We start from the raw sequence: 19,928 nt of genomic DNA on the forward strand, positions 1-19,928 counted from the left end.
TAGCAAATTTTTTGCTTCCTGTTCCCAAAACATTACATTCTGCTGGCCTAGATAGTCTGCTGGCCTAGATAGTCTGCTGGCCTAGGTAGTCTTAGCTCCAGAGGGACGAACGCTGCCACCAGGAGACACAACAACAATTCCATTAAACAGGAAGTTAAGATTGCCACCTGGACACTTTGGGCCCCTCCCACTTTTAAGTCAACACGCTAAAAAGGGAGTTACAGTGTTGGTTGGGGTGACTGACCCAGACTGTCAAGATTAAATCAGTATACTACTCCATAATGGAGGTAAGGAAGAGTATGCATGGAATACAGGAGATTCATTAGGGTGTCTCTTAGTATTACTATGCCCTGTGACTAAGGTCAATGGGAAACTACAATAACCCAATACAGGAAGGGATAGCCCAGGCCCTTCAGGAATGAAGGTTTAGGTCACTCTACCACAAGAAAAACCACAACCTGCTGAGGTGCTTGCTGAAGGCAAAGGGAATACTGAATGGGTAGTAGAAGAAGACAGTCATCAATACCAGCTATGACCACATGACCAGCTGCAGAAACTAGGACTGTAATTGTCATAAGGATTTCCTCTTCCTTTTGTTAAAAACATGTTTGTGCATGTATGCACTTGTACAAGAAAATATCTTCATTTTATTTCCTTTTTCCTTTATCATGTGACATAAGATTTATTGACTTCATATCAGCATAGAAGTATGGTTAACTTTAATAGTATTTGGGTTAGAGATTGGTGCATTTCCAGTTGTACAAAGGATAGTTATATTATGTTAGGTGTAATTATGACCTTATTATTGTCTTTATTTGAAGATTAGATATAATCTCAGGAGATGTGTATGGGTTCAAGTTGACAAGGGGTGGACTTGTGATGGTTAATACTGAGTGTCAACTTGATTGGATGGAAGGATGCAAACTATTGATCCTGGATGTATCTGTGAGGGTGTTGCCAAAGGAGATTAACATTTGAATCAGTGGGCTGGGAAAGGCAGACCTACCTTTAATCTAGGTGGGCGCCATCTAATCAGCTGTCAGCATGGCTAGAATATAAAGCAGGTAGAAAAATGTGAAAAGACTAGACTGGCCTAGCCTCCCAGACCACATCCTTCTCCCATGCTGGAGGCTTCCTACTCTTGAACATCGGACTCCAAGTTCTTCAGTTTGGGAACTTGGACTGGCTGTCTTTGCTCCTCAGCTTGCAGATGGCCTATTGTGAGACCTTGTGATCTTGTGAGTTAATACTTAACAAACTCCCCTATATATGTGTGTGTGTGTGTGTGTGTGTGTGTGTGTGTGTGTGTACATATATATCCTATTAGTTCTATATATATGGGTGTGTGTGTGTGTATATATATATATATATATATATATATATATATCCTATTAGTTCTGTCCCTCCAGAGAATTCTGACTAATACAACAGTCAAGAGCTCTGCTTAATTCCTTTTGCTGGCAGAATACCTCCCTATCTTGCTCCCTATTCTACTTGGTGAATAATGATCTATTCTTTAATATTAAGCTCACATGTCCCCCCTTGCTTGCCTATCCTCCCCTCCATAGCAGAACTTATCCTGCCTTCCTCATGCCCCTTCAGTACTTTGCATGCACTGTCACATTGCATTAGTAACTTAGAAATCTAGAAATCTGTCATTGAATTGTGAGGTTCTTTAGAGTTTATTGTAGTCCCGGTTCGTAGCACAGTGCCTGGGTTATTCATGTGCTCAAAATGTATTTGGTACATGAATAAATGGATGTAACTATCTGGGACAGAGGATCCTACAGTAATTAGGAAAGCCTTCTAACAAGAGAAAGTTCATGAGAAATGAGTAACTTCAGAAGTACTGGGGAGACAGCAATGGAAACAGGAAAAGATGGGATCCTGTAACTTTACATTGATGTAATCAATGCATGGATCTCAGTGAGAGTAATTTCCTTACACAGGTAAGGGTAAATCAGCTTATAGCTTTTGTGCTAGCCCCATGGAGTCACATAACCTTTAGGATAGGTAATGTAAGACCAGCCAGTAAAGACTAGTCTGAGAGATTACCAGAGGAGGAGAGGAGCCCTTAGGGAAGCTACAGAAGAAGTGGCATTCCTGGGAATGAAGAAATGAAATTGAGGAGGGACATGCTCCCTGCAAATGAACATATTACTTCATACCCATCAAAAGTATTCAGTGGTGTCATAGCCTTTGGGGATTGATCACTGAAATCTCATTGCTTGAACCACTTGAAAAAAATAAAGCAAGAGAGATTACATTTTAGAAATAAGGTATAAAATTTTATAGGAAGTAATTTGCCTGGAGAAGTTCTCAGCAATAGTTATTGTGGCTATCCACTGAGAGCAGAGTAGAATGCACACTTGGAATCTTTGCAAGCAATCACAGAAAAGGTAGTATCATATAATAGATAAGAGCTCAACTCTGGAGCCAAACTGCTTGGGTATGAATCTTGGCTCATGACTCCTAGTTATGTAAACCTTTGAGCAAGTGACTCAACCTTTCTCTAGCTCAGTTTCCTTATGTGTAAGTTGTGAACACTGTTTGTAGCCACTTAATAGGAGTTGATATGTGGAAAGCACTTAGAATGATTAATCAATGTAAAGCACTTATAAAAGTATCCGCTGTATAAGTAAGCATTTAACAAATGTTATTGACAAATGCTATTATTACTGACAAGTACCCTTTATCTATTTGGTTCCATACATTATTCTGGGGCACCTTGAAGAGTGCAAAAGAAAATTTTAAGATAAGATACTGCCCTTACAGGGTTAAGCTGAAGATGAAACAAAAAACTAGCATCAACAGAGCAATTAGAGAACCCTTAAGTCCCAACTGAATAACTGTGGTTAAAGGAAGGAGAGGATCAGGATAGTCAAAGAAGGGGCCTAATGTGGTGATACGTACTTAGTGGGTGCTCAACTAAGTTCATTAAAGATAATCCAGATAGAATTTTCACTCACATTAGGATTTTATTAACTGTTATATCAATCTCTGGATTTGGGGGGAAACAGTCACAGAAACAAAATAATACCCTCAATTATCAATGCATTTAGAGAATGCTAAAATAGAAAAGGGTAAAAAGGAATTTATCTTTTAGCTTGACCTTGAATGAGGTTTCAGGATTTGAGAATGGTGGAGATGAAGGAAACCTCAGAGATCCTCAGTGATCAGCTGGTCTATGCACCATCTTTTATATATGAAGAAGCAGGCCCAGAAATATGAATGACTTGTTCAAATTGCACTGGAGAACCAGTTCTCCTCATTCTCAGTCTGATTCTTGGCTCCCTGTGGACTTTGGTTGGCTTCACTGGATCCTGAAAGCCATTCTCCCTGCCCAACACTTATCAGTTAGTCAGACTTCCATCTATGGTCCCTAGAACTTTTCCTGCCAGTGCTTGCTGCTATAACCTACTGTGGCCCTTGTGGGCTGACAGCCATATCGTGTGGGATTAGTTAGCTCTCTAGGCATTGACAAGAACCTTTGAATTTTAGAAAATATCAAAAAAAAAAAAAAAGAAACAAAAACAGAAAAAATATATACAGAAATCAAGAAATTAGCAATGTGACCAACAACATATGTTCTGAGCCCCATTTCTCTAACATATGAAAATTTAAAAATAATGTCAACATGTACAACTGGTGAGAATATCTTTAAAGTGAGCAAGGTAGGGAATAAAGGTTTTTTATTTTTTACTTTGTTTTGTTTTGCTTTCTGACCCTTTGAGTTGTTGTGTAAGCCATAGTATTTTGAAAGTTAATGATGAAATGCTATACAATTTTAGGCATATGAAATAGTTCATTGGAGGCACAAAGCCTGGCAATTTCCTGTGGCATCTACCACATGAAATGACACACAAATTGGCAAAGAAAATGACACACTTTCAGAATCTGTAATTATATTTTATTATCTCTTACACTAGTTCTAAACTTGAATATCTAAATGAAGACAAAATTTCTAAGGGCTCAGTGGAAGCCTTGACACATAGTGGGACATACAGACATTCAATAAATAAATCTATTAATTAATAAAGGAATAATGAATAATTATAAGTTAATTAGTAAATAAAAAATAAATAAATAAATGAACGAGTAACCCCTAGCTGATAGTAGCATAAAAGCTCCGTCAGCTTTAATGAACCTGAAGAAAGCTGTTTCAGTTTTTTCCAAAAACTGGACCTATGACCCAGTGACCATGCAAAGTTTGATGTTTGCAAGGCAGAATGGATGTTGAAAGAAATGTAGCTGTGGTGGATGATACAGTGCAACAGCATCATCTTTGGGATTTGATTCTCTGATGCTTCGCTCATACTCCCAATTTAAGGTCATGTTCATATCCATGCTGGAATACTTTGAATCCTAGCAAATAAATTAATACTTAACCTAGTCTGCCAAAGCCCTGTGTTCAGAATGATGGCACCTTGTTAGAAGGCTTGCCTAATTACTCTAGGATCCTCTGTCCTGGATAGTTACATCCATTTATTCATGCACCAAATATATACTGAACACATGCATAATCCAGGCACTGTGCTAGGAACTGGAGCTACAATAAACTAAAGAACCTCACAATTCAATGACAGAGATGTCCAAGTTACTAAGGCAAGGTGACAAATGCATGCAAAGTACTGAAGGGGCATGAGGAAGGCAGGATAAGTTCTGCTATGAAGGGGAGGATAGGCAAACAAGAGGGGACATGTGAGCTTATATTAAAGAATAGATCATTATTCGCCAAGTAGAATAGGGAGCAAGATAGGGAGGTTATTCTACCACCAAAAGGAATTACACAGAGCTCTTGACTGTTGTATTAGTCAGGATATATATATATCCTATTAGTTTTTATAGCCTATGTATTTATCATACATGTATGATAAATATCATACATGTTAGTTCCTATATATATAGGAACTAATAGGAATATATATAATATAATATATATATGATATATAAGGGCGCTTATTAAGTATTAACTCACAAGATCCCAAGATACCCCAATAGGCAGTCTGCAAGCTGAGGAGTAAGGAGAGCCAGTCCGAGTCCCAAAACTGGAGAACTTGGAGTCTGATGTTTGAGGGCAGGAAGACTTCTTACATTATAAGGAGGTAACATGGAGAGTGTAGAGGGTGTTGAAAGGGGGAAAAAAGGCAATCATCATACGTTCTATGGACCAGTTATTAATTAAGAATAAATGGTTGCTGGTGGAAATGTCAATTAGTACAGATTATTTGAAAGCAATTTGGCAGTTATGTCAAAACTTTCAAACTATTCATAATTTTTAACCCAATAATTTAACCTTTAGAAATCTATCCCAAGATAATAATCCAAAATGCACTGAATGATATATTCATTGCAATATAGAGTACAAAGAAAATAGAAAACAACAAACAATATAGGAATGTTAAGCCACTGCAGTAATTTCACTTGAAATATTATTTTGTCATTATGTTTAGAAGACACCTTGGTTTGCAGTCTTCTTTACTTGTGATATCTTTCTCAAATTTCAGTATCTAGGTAATATTGGCCTCATAGAATAAGTTGGGAAATGTCTCCCCTTCTATCTTTTAGAAAACTTTGTGAGAATTGGCTTTCCTTCTTTTTTAAATGACGTTTAGTAGAATTCACCAGGAAAGCCATCTAGGCATGGACTTCTGTGTGGCTAATTTTTTAAGTTACTGATTCAATCTCTTTACTTATTATAGATCTATTCAGCCTTTTAATTTTTTCTTGATTCAATTTTGGTAGTTTGTGTCTTTCTAGGAATTAGTCCATCTTATCTAAGTTAGCTGATTTACTGGCATATAAATGTTCATAGTATTCCCTTTTAAATCTTATTTGTGGAAGGTCAGTAATAATATCTCTTCTTTTATTCCTAATGTTTGCAGTGTAAATCGTCTCTCTTTTTTTTCTTGGTCAGTCTAGCTAAGGTTTATCAATTTTATCAATCTTTTCAAAAAAGATTTTCTTCCCCACTTTTGTTAATTTTTTTGAATTTTAAAATTCTCTGTTTTAATAATTTCTGTTCTAATCTTTATTATTGCTTTTTTTCTCCTTGCTTTAGATTCAGTTTGGTCTTACTTTTCCAGGTAGAAGATTAGATTATTCCTTTGGATCTTTTTTTAATATAGATATATATGGCTATAAGTTTTTCTTTTCTTTTTTTTTTGTTTTGTTTTGTTTTGTTTTGTTTTGTTTTGTTTTTGAGACAGAGTCTTGCTCTGTCACCCAGGCTAGAGTGCAGTGGCGCGATCTCGGCTCACTGCAAGCTCCGCCTCCCAGGTTTATGCCATTCTCCTGCCTCAACCTCCTGAGTAGCTGGGACTACAGGTGCCCGCCACCTCGCCCGGCTAGTTTTTTTGTATTTTTAGTAGAGACGGGTTTTCACCGTGTTAGCCAGGATGGTCTCGATCTCCTGACCTCGTGATCCACCCGTCTCGGGGGCCCGAAGTGCTGGGATTACAGGCTTGAGCCACCGCGCCCGGAGGGCTATAAGTTTTCTCTAAGTACTGTGTTAGCTACATCCTATAAATTTTGGTATCTTGTGTCTTCATTCTCATTTATCTAAAAGTAGTTTCATTTTCTCTTGTGATTTCTTCTTTGATTCATTGGTTAGTTAGGAAAGTGTTGTTTAATTTCCATACATTTGAGAAATTTCCAAATTCCTTTACGTTACTGAGTTTTAATTTCATTTCATTGTTATATGTTCATTAAAGCTGATGCTTCAAAGATTTTCTAATAATTGGGAAACTGTGTCTATTACTATTAAAATAATTGGCTTCTATTTATTGAACTATAGTGTCAGCAACTATGGTGAGACCTATTTATATGTTATCACATTTAAATACCTACAACTGAGGCTCAGGGATTAAATAATATTTCTAAAGTCATACAGCCAAATTCCAACGTCTATGCCCATAACACTTCAGTATGTGAAATAGTAAACTTAAAAATCAGAATTTAAAATTATATAGAAAAGTATAATACAACTAAATTTAAACCGGATACATTTTTTAAAAACAAAGAAATAATAATACTCAGGGATATTTGTATCTCTGTAGTAAGATTATAACTTCTTCCTCAATTCCCTTTGATTTTTTTCTAAAAAGGGAATGCTTCCATTTGTTAATGGAAAAAAATTTTTTTTTAATAAATTAAGCTTTTAGTTAGGAAGGGGAATAAAGGTTAATTTGGAAAAAAGTTAGAAAAGAAAAATTAAATGATAGATTTTATTGGAGTTATGAATGCTACTAGAGATCTTTAAAACTTTTCCATTGTTGAATTGTGGACAATAGATAGAGCTGAAAATGTGATACTGTGAAAAAATGCATACAAGCAAATAGCTAAGCTACCTCATTTTTATTACTAGTAATAAAAGACAGCTAGAAGTAAAATTAAGCATTAAAAATATGCCTTAGATAATTGAGCATAAAAATATGAGATTAAATTCATGAGAAAACAAATCTGAGAGATAACTACAGAGCAAATGCAACTAAAAAATAAACTACTTAGTCCACACTAAGTAGTTGGTTTTTTTTTTTTTTTTTTTTTTTTTTGGATTGGAGGTCCGTGCCCAGGCTGGAGTGCGATGGCGTGATCTCGGCTCACTGCAAGCTCCACCTCCTGGATTCAAGTAATTCTCCTGTCTCAGCCTCCCAAGTAGCTGGGACTACAGGCACATGCCACCACGCCCAGCTAATTGTTGTATTTTTCGGGGTTTCGACATATTGGTCAGGCTGGTCTCGAATTCCTGAGCTCAGGTGATCCACCTGCCTTGGCCTCCCAAAGTGCTGGTATTACAGGCGTGAGTCACCATGCCTGGCTGGTTGGTTCTTATTCTTCCATTACTTCTCCTACCTTTCACCAGATGTTCAGTTATTTTGTTGTGTTTGTTTTGTTTTGCTTTGCCTGAATTTTCTCTCCATACACATGATGGAAATCATTGCTCAACACTTTGGTTCCTGCATTCATTCAGTGAATATTGAGTACCTGTCATGCTCTAAATCCCAGAGATACCAAAATGAAAGTAATATGTTACCTGCTGTTAGATCATAACGTGATAGGAGGGAAATACATAAAAATAAGTGGCATTCACTGCGACAACATTGGGTAGAACACCTAAGCATAACCTTAAAAATGCTAAGTGTTCGTGAGACGGACAAAGAGAAAAGAGTTTCTAAAACCACGTTCTAAGACAAGATATAGAAGATTAATCTATATATATTTAGGAGAGTAGCATGGGCTCGAAATACAGTTTTGGGAGGTGTCATGGTTACAACCATGATAATATATGGATTAGACATCGTTCCTAACTCTTCCACTGATTTGATTTCTACCAACATAGCTTAGTTTTGCCTGTTCTAGGACTTACTGTCATTGGAATTACCTATATGTATTCTTTTATGTCTGCCTTCTATAGTGCTTTTATGGTCCATCCATGTTGTTTCCTGCATCAATAGTTCAGTCCTTTTTATTGTTGAGTAGCATTTCATTGTATGACTATGTCACAATATATTAATTTACCTGTTGATGGATATTAGGGCAGTTTCCAGTTTGAGGTAATTGTGAACAGTCTTGTAAAGACATCTTTTTGTGGACATATGTTTTTCTCTTAAGTAATTTTCTAGGAGTGAATTTCTGAGTCATAGATTAGTTATATGTTTACATTTACAAGAAGATACCAAACTATTTTTCAAAGTGACTGTATCATGCTGCATTCCCACCAATTTAAATGAGAGTTGCAAGGGCTCCACATCTTACTAACACTTAGTATTGTCAGTCTTTGATTTTAGCTACTCTAGTGGGTTATCAAGTGAACTTTGACTTTAATTTGCATGTCCCCGATGATTAATAATGTTTTTCATATGCTTTCTGATCACTTATATATGTCTTATGTTAAATATCCAGTCAAGTCTCTAGCTCATTTTTAATTGGTTTTTCTATTTATTGTTCAATGTAGGACTTTAAAATATTTTGAATAAAACTGTCAGATATATATATTGCAAACATTGTTTCCCACTTTGTGACTTGTCTTTTCATTTTTTAAATGACCTCTTTTGAAGAACAGACATTTTTAACTTGGGCTGACATCCAATTTAGCAACTTTTAAATTTGTCATTTGTGCTTTCTACATTCTATCCATAAATCTTTGCCTACCTCAAATGATAAATATATTGTACATTTTCTTCTAGAATTTTACAGTTTAAGCTTGTGTGTTTAGATCTGTAATCTATCCCTTAATAATTTTGGTGTTTCGTGTGAATTGAGTCAGTTTATTCTTTTCCAAGTTGCTCCACAGCATTTGTTGAAGCAGTTTTAGCTATGGGAAATCCAGGTGGGCATGAGTGAGAGGTTGGGCTTGTGGGAGTGAGGTTCAGGAAAGCAGCCTAAGCTGGAAATATTGCTTTGGGGAGAGCCATGGTTATTATAACTATGTTAATAAATAGGTACAACCATTTCTAACCTCACCAATCTTCCTCTTTAACAGCAGCAGACTCAGAATAATATAACATGTCATAGTAAGTATATGGTATGGGTAAAAACAGATATATAGAGTTCTATGACAACTTAGAGAAGGATACTAACTCCACTTCAAGTTGAGAAAATGAGATGACCCTTAAGCTGTTTTGAAGATAGAGTACTTCAGCAGGGTAGACATGAAGTGGAATGGAAGGGCAGTCCAAAATTAGATTGTTTTTGTCAATTAGAATTCTGAAATAGATAAACAAAAGCATGGCAAGCACTCAGTGTATTCTCTGCTTGATATCTCAGGTTTTTCTGATAATAGTGTGGCATTCTTTGGAGAATACATCTCTCTATACCTCCCCCACCCCAACAGACCACACCTCTACCATGGCAAAGTAATTTTTATATCCACATAGACCCTGCCCACTGCCACCACTGTCATGATTAGATGACACAGAGCTGAACATCAAGTCCGTTCTGAGCACATCAGAGATCTTCCCTGAGATTTTTTAGCTTGAACGCAAAGAGTGCCAGAGTCAGTCACTGGTTTAGAAATTATAAGAAAGAGAGCTTAGGATTCAGTGGTAGCTGTGTTTGCCACCATGTAAAAGGGTCTGATCAGTAGGGAGAGAAAAGTAAAGCAAACATGCCATGAGATAGAGGGAGTGTCCTGATTGCATTTGAATCTTCTGTTCTAGTTCTTCATGTGGTCTAGCTGCATGTGGCCTATCTCGTTTGGTTGTTCTACAGTTCCTCAGATTTGATGAGATTTTCTGTATCCTTGCAATAAAATTCCTTTTCTGTAGGGTAGTACAGGGCTGCCACATAGTCTGTGCCCTGCTCAACTTCAGGAGACATCGTTTTCAAGCATAGGCACTTGTAGGCAGGGAGCTCCACCTAGAAGCCTTTAGAGTTCTTACCTCATCACTAAGGGCTAAAGACAGTGAACTGGATGTCTCTGCAATCTGGGGCAAGGTTGACAGGAATCATTTGTTTTAACTAGAAAATCCATACAAATTTGAGGACATTGTGTAAAAAAAATAAGAAATATGCAGTTCAACCTATAAAACAGCCATAAACATGGTTGTTGTTCCTTCATCTTGTGGGACGTAGAGTCAGTCAGTGTTTCTGAAATAGCCTCAGGTAAGTACCTAGGAGCCCGGCAGAGGGGTAATTTGGGAATAGAGCTAGGACAGCTCCTGGATTCTGGGATGGTGGTAGAGCTGGCATAAACTAAATCTGCGGTTTACAATAAATAATCTAGTGTGCCATTTGGTTGAGTGTTTCTGGTTAATACGAAACTTCTATTCAATACTGTTTTTAAAAATTATAGTTATCAGTACAATTCATTGTGGTTAGTCTATACATAAATAATTAGGACATAAAGTGAAACTCAAATAGCAGTTTTATTTCCTTCAGCTCTGAGTTCCTGTAATACCTGCCAGGGCAGCTTTATGATGTGACTAGTCTTTAATCCACAGCGGCCAGGTGGCAGGAGCCATGGTAGGCAGACCCTAATGAGGCAAGATCAGACCTCTTTAGTTCATTAAACCAGACAAGGATTTATGGTAGAAAGTCCTAGGAAGCATGGGGTTTGAGTGCACAGAAACATTCTGCTTTGATACCTTGACTTTATTGCTAAACACTGGAAAGCATCACATTCCCTTTAGATTGAATATTATTTGTTCAGCTTCTCTAGGTCATAGTTGACAGTTCTATTATTGTTGAAGTCCCTCCGTAAGAGCAGCTCCATACATGATAAATAATTGGTCAACTTGAAAATCCTCCCACTTTTTTACAAATAAGCCAGTTTCTGCATTGATCATTGATGTGTTTATTCACTAGCAGACCTTCTACCAGGTACTAGGTTAAGGAGATATTGAAAATAATCAGTAAATGAAATAAAAATAAGCCCTTTACTTAAGGAGCCAGTCTACACAGTTAAATAGAAGACAGTCAAGTAAAAGATAAAAAATAGAGAACAATAAATGCCAGAATGTGGGCAAACACAAAAGGAGTTGGAGCATGTATTCATTCAACAAATATTTATTGAGTATATACTATATGTACATGTTCTAAGGCACCAGAGAGATGGGAGTGGATGAAAACAGATTTCTTATTTTCAGGGAGTTTACATTTCCATGGGGAAAACAGACAATAAACAAATGTGTATGCAGGCAGATGGTGATAAATGTTAAAAAAAAAAAAAAAAAAAGGAAAAGGAAAAGAAAAGAAAGAGAAAGAAAGAAAGAAAGAAAGAAAGAAAGAAAGAAAGAAAGAAAGAAAGAAAGAAAGAAAGAAAGAAAGAAAGAAAGAAAGAAAGAAAGAAGGGAGGCAAATAGTAATAGGGCCAGTGCAATTTTAGATAGGTCTGTCAGAAAAAGCCTCACTGATAAGGGATATGTGAGTAGAACTCTGAACGAGGTAAGGAATCAGCCTTCTAAGGGAAGAAGATTACAAGCAGAGGGAACAGCAAGAGCAAAGTCCCTGAATCAAGATTCAAGGAAATCTTGAATTTAAGGATTCAAGGAAAAGTAACAAGGCCCGTGTGGCAGGAGGACGGTGAGGCAAAGAAGGCACAGTGGCAGAAGAGATCAAAGTGGTAGCTAGAGCCAGATTATGGAGAGCCTTTCCAGCCATGTTGTACATTTTGGGTTTTATGCTGAATGAGATGGGAAGCCACTGGAGGATCTCAAGCAGAATGACATGATCTGAATTACAATTTTAAAAGATCACCCTGGCTGTTGTAAGGAGAATAAAGAGCAGCAGGAATAGGTGGAAGCAGGGACACCAGCTGAGGTCAATATCATGCTCCAGGCAAGAGATGGTGGTGACTTGGACTGGGGTAGTAGTGGTGGAGATGGTGAGAGGTGGTCAGATTATGGGTGCATTTTAAAGCTGAAAACACAGGATTTATTAACCAATTGGAAGTGGGGTGTGAGAGAAAGAGAGGAATCCCTACAAGTTTGCAGCCTGGGTAACTGGAAGAGTTAGAATTTCCTAAGTTGAAGAAGACTGAGGGAGGACCAAGGTTTTTGTTTGCTTGCTTGGTGTTTGTTTATTTGTTTGTTTGTTGAGGGTTTCCAGAGAAGACCATGTGTTTGGTTTGAAGGCTGTATGTAGTTGATATCTAAGTAAAGATAGTGAGTAAGCAATTAATTGGATATATGAGTCTGGAACTCTGGTAAAGTTTCAAGCTGGAGACAGGGAAAGCTCCAAGCTGGGAAGGGAGGGAAAGGAGACTCAAAAACTGAGTCCAAGTACCCCCAATTCTTAACGACCAGGACAGACTGAGAACAAATGGAATATGGGGTAGGACAGCAATGAAAATGTGGAGGTGTGCCAGAGTTCAAGGAAGCAAGCGTTTCAGGAAGAAAGATATGATGAACTGTATCTAATGGGAAGATCAATAGAGTAAGATGAGACCTGAGAATCAACATTTGATTGGGCAACACGAAGTTCATTGGTGACCCTGAATAAAGCGGTTTAGATCAGTAGCCAGAAAACTTTTTCTGTAAAGGGCCAGAGAGTAAATATTTTAGGCTTTTCAGGCCATCTCATCTTTTTTGCAAATACTCAATTCTGCTGCTGTAGCACTAGTCATAGGTAGTACATATAGAATGAGCATGGTTATCCTCGAATAAAACCTTATTTGCAGAAACACATAGTGAGCTGGATTGGTTCATGGGCCACAGGTCACTGACCTCTGGTGTAGATGATGTTACAATATTTAAAGTGTGATTGAAGTAAGTTCAGAAGGGAAGAGAAGATGGGGTGACTTTGGAGGAGTTTTGCTGTAAGGAGAAGCAGAAAGATCTGAGTGTTGCAAGATGAGAGAGAAGAGAAGGTCTCTATTTCCTTGGGAGAAATAAGTATGACTTCCCAGACAAAGTGATGCTGTAGATGTCTTGGGCCTCAAAGTTAAGGAAAACATCCTACTTACTATGCATTAGAGTGATCATAAAATCCAGCGTATAATTTCAGCTACCCCTTAGCTATACTTGGCTTGGTCTCTACGTCCTTTGCTTATGTGAGCTTTTTACTGGAATTGAGCCTCCCCAACTTAGACTGCTGACTGAGTGATGTGCTTTTATTTAGCATGACCAGTCTCAGAAATAACATAAATCGGGGAAAAATAAAACAGGTTTCATCTGGGATTCCATTTCACAGAACTTAATTAGAATGATTGGCATCTCATGATTTTGATTTCTTCCTAAGCAAACAATTCTAAATTGAATTTCATTTTTTGAGATCAAAAGAGGATTAGCTCCCACAATTTCATAAATAATGAACCCAGGGTCTCAGCCTTCACTAAGTTACAAGTGATAGTCATTGGGATCTGATTTTCCTTACTTTTCTGATCTGCTTCTTTTCTTATTTTAGGTACAAGTAGCCCCAGTGCTTCATGTGAATTGGAATTATTTTATTCCTGGTGTTAGATTTGAAGTAGTAACAAAAAAAAAGAAAAAACCTATAAAAGGAAACATTTTCCTGCTGTTAGCTACTTTTAATAAGTATTTTAAGGCATTGCATTAAGTGCTTTACAATTCAACTTTTTTCTTATGAAAATTTTAAACATGTAAAAGTAGAAAAGTAGAATTATGAATATATTTTACCTATTACTAAGCTTCAATAATTATCAACTCATATTGGTATAATCCCCTGAATTATTTTGAGAGAAAGTTGTAGAAAATATGACTTTTTATTTTTCTGACTCAGGACTACACATTACATTCCGTTTGTCCTATTTCCTTATCTCCTTTAATCTAGAATGATTCCTTAGTTTTTATGGTTTTCATGACATTGACATATTTTGAGAGGATGTCTCTTAGTTTTAATTTACCTAATTGTTTCTTCACGGTTAACTTCAACTAATGCCTTTTTGACGGAAATACTGCAGAAGTGATGTTGTGTACTTCCCAGTGTTTTCCATCAGGAGGCCCATGGTGTCATGTTGTCCCACAATTTGGTGATGCTAATTTTGATCACTTGATTAAGGTGATATTTACCAGATTTTTCCACTATAAAGGTATCTTTTCCCCTCTTTTTAATAATTAAGTAATCTGGGAAGAGATAAATATCCTATTCCCCAACAAACTTTCAACCAATAGTTTAAGCATCCAAAGATGATTCTTCCCTGAATAGACTATTATTATGATGATTACAAAATGGTGATTTCTTGACTTTATCATTCCTTCTATAATTATTAGTCATACTCTAAAGAAGAGCTTTTCTTTTATCCCATTTTAATTACATAATTTATGTATTTTTGATAATCAGAGTGAACTCAGATTTTTTAAATTGAATGTGTTATACTTTATTACTGTCATTATTCATTTTAATATTCAAATTATCCAGGTTTTGTTTGTGTCTTTTCACATGCTACCATTCATTCTAGGTTTTGTTTATTTGTTTTGTGTTTTGTGTTTGGTGTTATGTTTATATTTAATACTTCTTACTTTCTTTGAGCCCCATGAAATGTTTCAGACTCACCTTATACTTTCCCTGCTTCAGCCTTGGAATCAGCCATTTCTCTAAAACATTCTAGGTTCTTTCATGGAAAAGGGCATCCGGAAGACAAAATCTGAGTACTGAATGTGTATTTTGCTATTGGGGTATCATTACATCTAAGCTCCTTTAATGGACAGAGAAGAAATAAAACTTTTTAGAAAATCGTAAGTTTATATCTCATGCCTCTAATTACTAGTCACCATCGTAAGATACTTCCTCTCCTTCCTCCAAACCACGTTTTAATCTCACCTTTCATTCACAGTGACAATCCTGGTTCCCAACAACATCCATGTGTTTACTCATTTGCTCAACCCTACAGCACACACCAAATGGTTTCAGAATTGTCATGCCTTTGTGTCACAACCAGCAATAAACCTGTTAAGCGAAGTTCAAGGCTTCTTTACAGTTTTACCTGTACAGTATACTCAGGGGGTACATAAGTACTACATCCCTCCCATATTATTTTGAAGCAATCCAATGCATCAGATTTTTTTAGCTCTTAATATTGCAATATGGCATGACCATAATGCCATTATTACACATAAAAATTGAATATTAGTGGATCAACAAGTATCCAGTGTTTTTTCAGGGCTCAAATTGGCTCATAAGTATCACAAATGGGTTTGGTTGTTGTTGTAATTGTTGCTTTGTTTTGTTTTATAATTTGTTTATTTGAACCAAGATCAAAATAAAGTCTATACATTGTAACTGGCTGATCCTTCTCAAAGTCTCTTCTGATTTATATGTTTTCCTGCCATATTTTATTTGTTTCTTGCAATTTTATAACGATGAAATCAGATCGTTTGTCTTGTAGAGCTTCCCACACTTCAGATTTTGCTGATTGCATATTTATAGTATAAATTACCATGTTTCTCTGTCCTCTTTGTTGCTGTAAACTGGTAGTTGAATCCAGAGGTTTGGTTAGATTCTGATTCATTTGAGGGAGTTTTGTTTTGGGAGTAAATAGAGGTTTGCAAGACTACTTTGTAGTAATATTTTATTCTTTTATCAGAAGGCATGAAACATCTGACTGTCTCTTTGTGATTGTAGCTGCTACTGATACTCAATGCCTACATCCCTTAGTTCATTAGGTTTGCAAAAGTAATCTTTTTTTTAATTAGGCAATTGTAGACACACATATATACATGCATTCACATAGACACATTTCTGTAAACAGATATATCTCAAGCCAACTCTTATCTTTCCCTTAACCCCTCTTTGTTACATTATTACTTGTTCTTTTACCTCACTTGTTTTCAAAGTTCTCTTTTTATGTGTGTGAAAATAAGATTTGTATAATACAAAGTAGTGATCCAAATATACAGTAACAACTTTCCCAGGGGAACATAATTATTTTAGAGGAGAAATGAGGAGAGTAAAATAGCATGTATAAAACAATAAGGAGGTCACAGAAAAGATGTATCTGAGCTCAGTATAAATTTAAACCTAAATTCTGCCCAGAGAACCCTCATATCACTAAGATGACATTTTAGAACTATGAAACTTTTAAAGCTTGAGAAATAAGAACAGGAAGATGAGGAGAAAAACTAAAACATGTCCCTAGTTTTAAAGTTTTCTGGATGAGAAGGATAAAATATGTCAAGATTCACTCACGTGTGTTTAAAAACATGGGATTTGAGTAGGAAAATAATTTGAGATTTTTGTTTTGTTTCCTTTCATGAAGCATGTATTTCATCTTAAGCCGGTTCACCAACGCCATTACATCTCAGGGTCAGGCTGTGCAATTTCATGCCATTTGACCTAACAACTTGGAGACTTCTGAGTAATAGTGACTCCTAGTATGGGTGTTCTAATGTCTGTCACAACATGAAAGGTATTCATTTAACAGAGACAAAACAAAATCAGATAAACAAAAGACGTGTGTATCTAACTGACTGCAAGGGTTGGAATGAGTGGTTTACTCTTATTCAATTAAAGATAAAAATTATTTTCACCAAACAAAATTAGAAACCTGCTATGTTTCTTCTCAGTCCATGGTGTGAGGTTGGGAAGAGGGTCCTTTTTAAAAAGAAATGGCTTCATCGAGATATAATCCACATAGTATACAATTCACTCACAGTATACGACTCAATGTTTTCTAGTATATTCATAGAGTTATGCCACCATCACTTCAATCTGATTTTATAACATTTTATCTCCCCTAAAAGAAACCTCATACCCATTGGCTGCCACTTCCCAATCTCTGTGCCCACTATCCCCAGCCCTAAGCAACCAGTTTACCTTTGTTTCCACAGATTTGCCACTTAATGGGCAATTACCTTTTAATTGCCATTCATGGCCTGTCACACTTAAATTCTTTCTTTTTTTAACATCATCATAAAAGAAAATTGAAGAAAGGCCAAAAAAATATGAATGAGTATCACAAAATTGTAACAGGATAACCAAAAGAGATGTTGTTGAATCCAATAGCATCTGATGATTTAAATAAATAATCTTCAAGCATCAAGCTATGGGAAGAACACACTTAAGAGAATCAAGCACTAATAATTTTCAATATAAACTTGAAGCAGGCTTAAGTTGCAGAAACTTGTCATGCTGTTAAAAACAGTGATATTTGCAACCAGGAATATTTGCAAATTCAATTTCTGACTTCTCTGCTCACCAATTATGTGGTTCTGGGGCAAATAATAGAAGATTTATACACTTCAGATTCCTCTTCTGTAATATGGGAATAATGATGGTACTAAGTTCATGAAGTTAGCATGGAGATTAATTCATGTAGAGCTTTTGGAACCAAATGTGGCACATAAGTGCCCAATAAATGTTAGTTATTGTTTTATCATCTTTATTAGTTAGAGCTCAACATTTTAGGTCAAATTCCAAAATGGAATTTTTAGATATGCCAACTTGCCCCATACCACATTTGATTGGTATTTTCAAAGTCTCTATTTAAAGACATTTCCTGCCATGAAAGCAATGGATCTAGATCTAAGATACTGTCATGTAGACAGACAAAGAATATCATTGATCAAGTATAATTAAGCATAGAACTGTAAATCAGTCATTAGTTGCTTCAGAACCATGTGTTCTATAAATAGTACAATTGCTAATTTATTATTCTCACCTAGCACTCGTGTAACAGATTTTCCTTTTCTATATTAAAAGAAAAAAATTACAGCAGCAAAAAAGCTTATATAATGGTATTACACATGTCTAATAAAAAATAAAGAATACTGTTAAAGCATTATAAACCACATATAATCTCTTACAGTTTAAATGTTTAGCTAAGATCCTAAACATATGACTTTTAAGTCTGTGAATGTGAACTGAAATTGTGACTTGTTTTTTTTGTCCACAAATGTAAGGAAATGTAACCACCAATAGTTTCATTACCTTCTCTTTAATTCCAATCTGAAATAGCTTTTGCTAATAAGACTGACACATTAGATACGTTTATTCTTAAAGTATTGTTGTGTATTTTCTGTTCTTTTGAAAAGTGTGGTGCTTAGTAGTATTACGTCCCAATCAGATGATTCATGATACACAACATTTTCATACTTGGGAAATGTTAGCACATTATAGTCCTTGCTTTGAAACATAAAAGAATTAATCACAGATAACACATTTTCATATTCCTTTGACCCTTGAGACCATTTAAATGATGTGGCTTGCATGCAGCCCCATTTTGGGCCCTCGTAGCCCTCTACATTGTCCCTCTATGTCTGCATTTTCACCCCAGGCTTTACTCCTCTTGGCATTGTTTTGTATTTGCATGAAAATTTGTAATTTTTTTTTTGCATGACAAGTCATTGGTGATGTTGAAGTTAAATGTCCAGCATACCTTGCAATATCACATGCCATTAATTCTTACATGATTTTTTTCTTTTATTTTCAGTTACTGAAGTTTAAATATGCTTGAAATGTAAAAGTGGCATGAAACTGGAGTGATGCAAGAATATTTAGTATTCTTTTAAGGACTGTCATTTTTAACTGGGAAAATTTGGGGGCAGTTGTCAACCTTGTTTTTGGACACCAACCCTAAATTACAAATGATGATAAAACTATATTGAACATAGGTGCTGTCAGCAGAGTAATAAATTCTGAAGTGATACCTTTTTTTCCCTCTGAGAATGTAATTTTAGTACTTGAATATAAAGTATGTGTCCTCTAATTTCAGAAATTATTATTTGATTCACTATTTTTCATAAAACAGTCTTAATGGGCATACAATTGAGCTCTATTACTTTCCTGAAAGTTTCTAATACCTAAAAAAGTAATGAGTTACTTACTGAGTGACAGCACCAACATTTTAGTACTTTAATGTTTCCTAAATGAACATGGTTAGGAAAATGGATATTTGATATGGGAATGTATGAGTATACACAGAACATAAGTTATTTATACCATTTTGTCTAGCTTCAAATTCATAAGGGTACAGGACTAATTCCCACCAATGGGACAAAAGTGCACATCCAAGCAAGTTTCCTTTCCTTCTAAGTAGTCACCTTGCTGCTCTACATTTATTCATAACAGCTGCCATTGCCAAAAATGTTTTTGAATATCTGTTTTCAAATTACCTTCAGAGTCTTTGGCACCTTCATTTCAATAGCTGTGTGTTAACAAATCTTGATCCTTGGAGAGTGATTTTAATTTTTTCAGCAGCTAAAAGACCCTCAGAGCCAAATCAGCCAAACAAGGATGGTAGTCAATCTGGTAAAACATATTTTTTAACGATATATAAATATGAAATTAGTAAAACCTGCATGACCAATAGCTTATAAAATGACTGTCAATGCATTTCCCAAAGAGAAACCCCACAAAGCATTTGCATAAGAACAGCAGTAGTGGAATTAATGGAATTTTCTTAAGGAATCTTCTACGCAAGCACATGATATCCACTTGAATGAATAAATTCTAATACCTGTATCATATGATGTATCTATGTGTTATTTTTAATTCAGCCTCATTTAAGCTAATGAAATAGTTAAAAATTT

General features: G+C 35.9%; 1 protein-coding gene across 1 annotated transcript in view; it reads left to right on the forward strand.

Annotated features, from left to right (window-relative positions):
• Positions 1–19,928, forward strand: part of LOC108512472 (disks large homolog 2-like) — an 84,382-nt gene that overhangs the window by 33,931 nt on the left and 30,523 nt on the right. The gene's annotated exons all lie outside the window — the stretch shown is intronic.

Source organism: Rhinopithecus bieti, unplaced genomic scaffold (genome assembly GCF_001698545.2).
Source record: "Rhinopithecus bieti isolate Rb0 unplaced genomic scaffold, ASM169854v2 scaffold_30849, whole genome shotgun sequence".
NCBI lineage: Eukaryota > Metazoa > Chordata > Mammalia > Primates > Cercopithecidae > Rhinopithecus > Rhinopithecus bieti.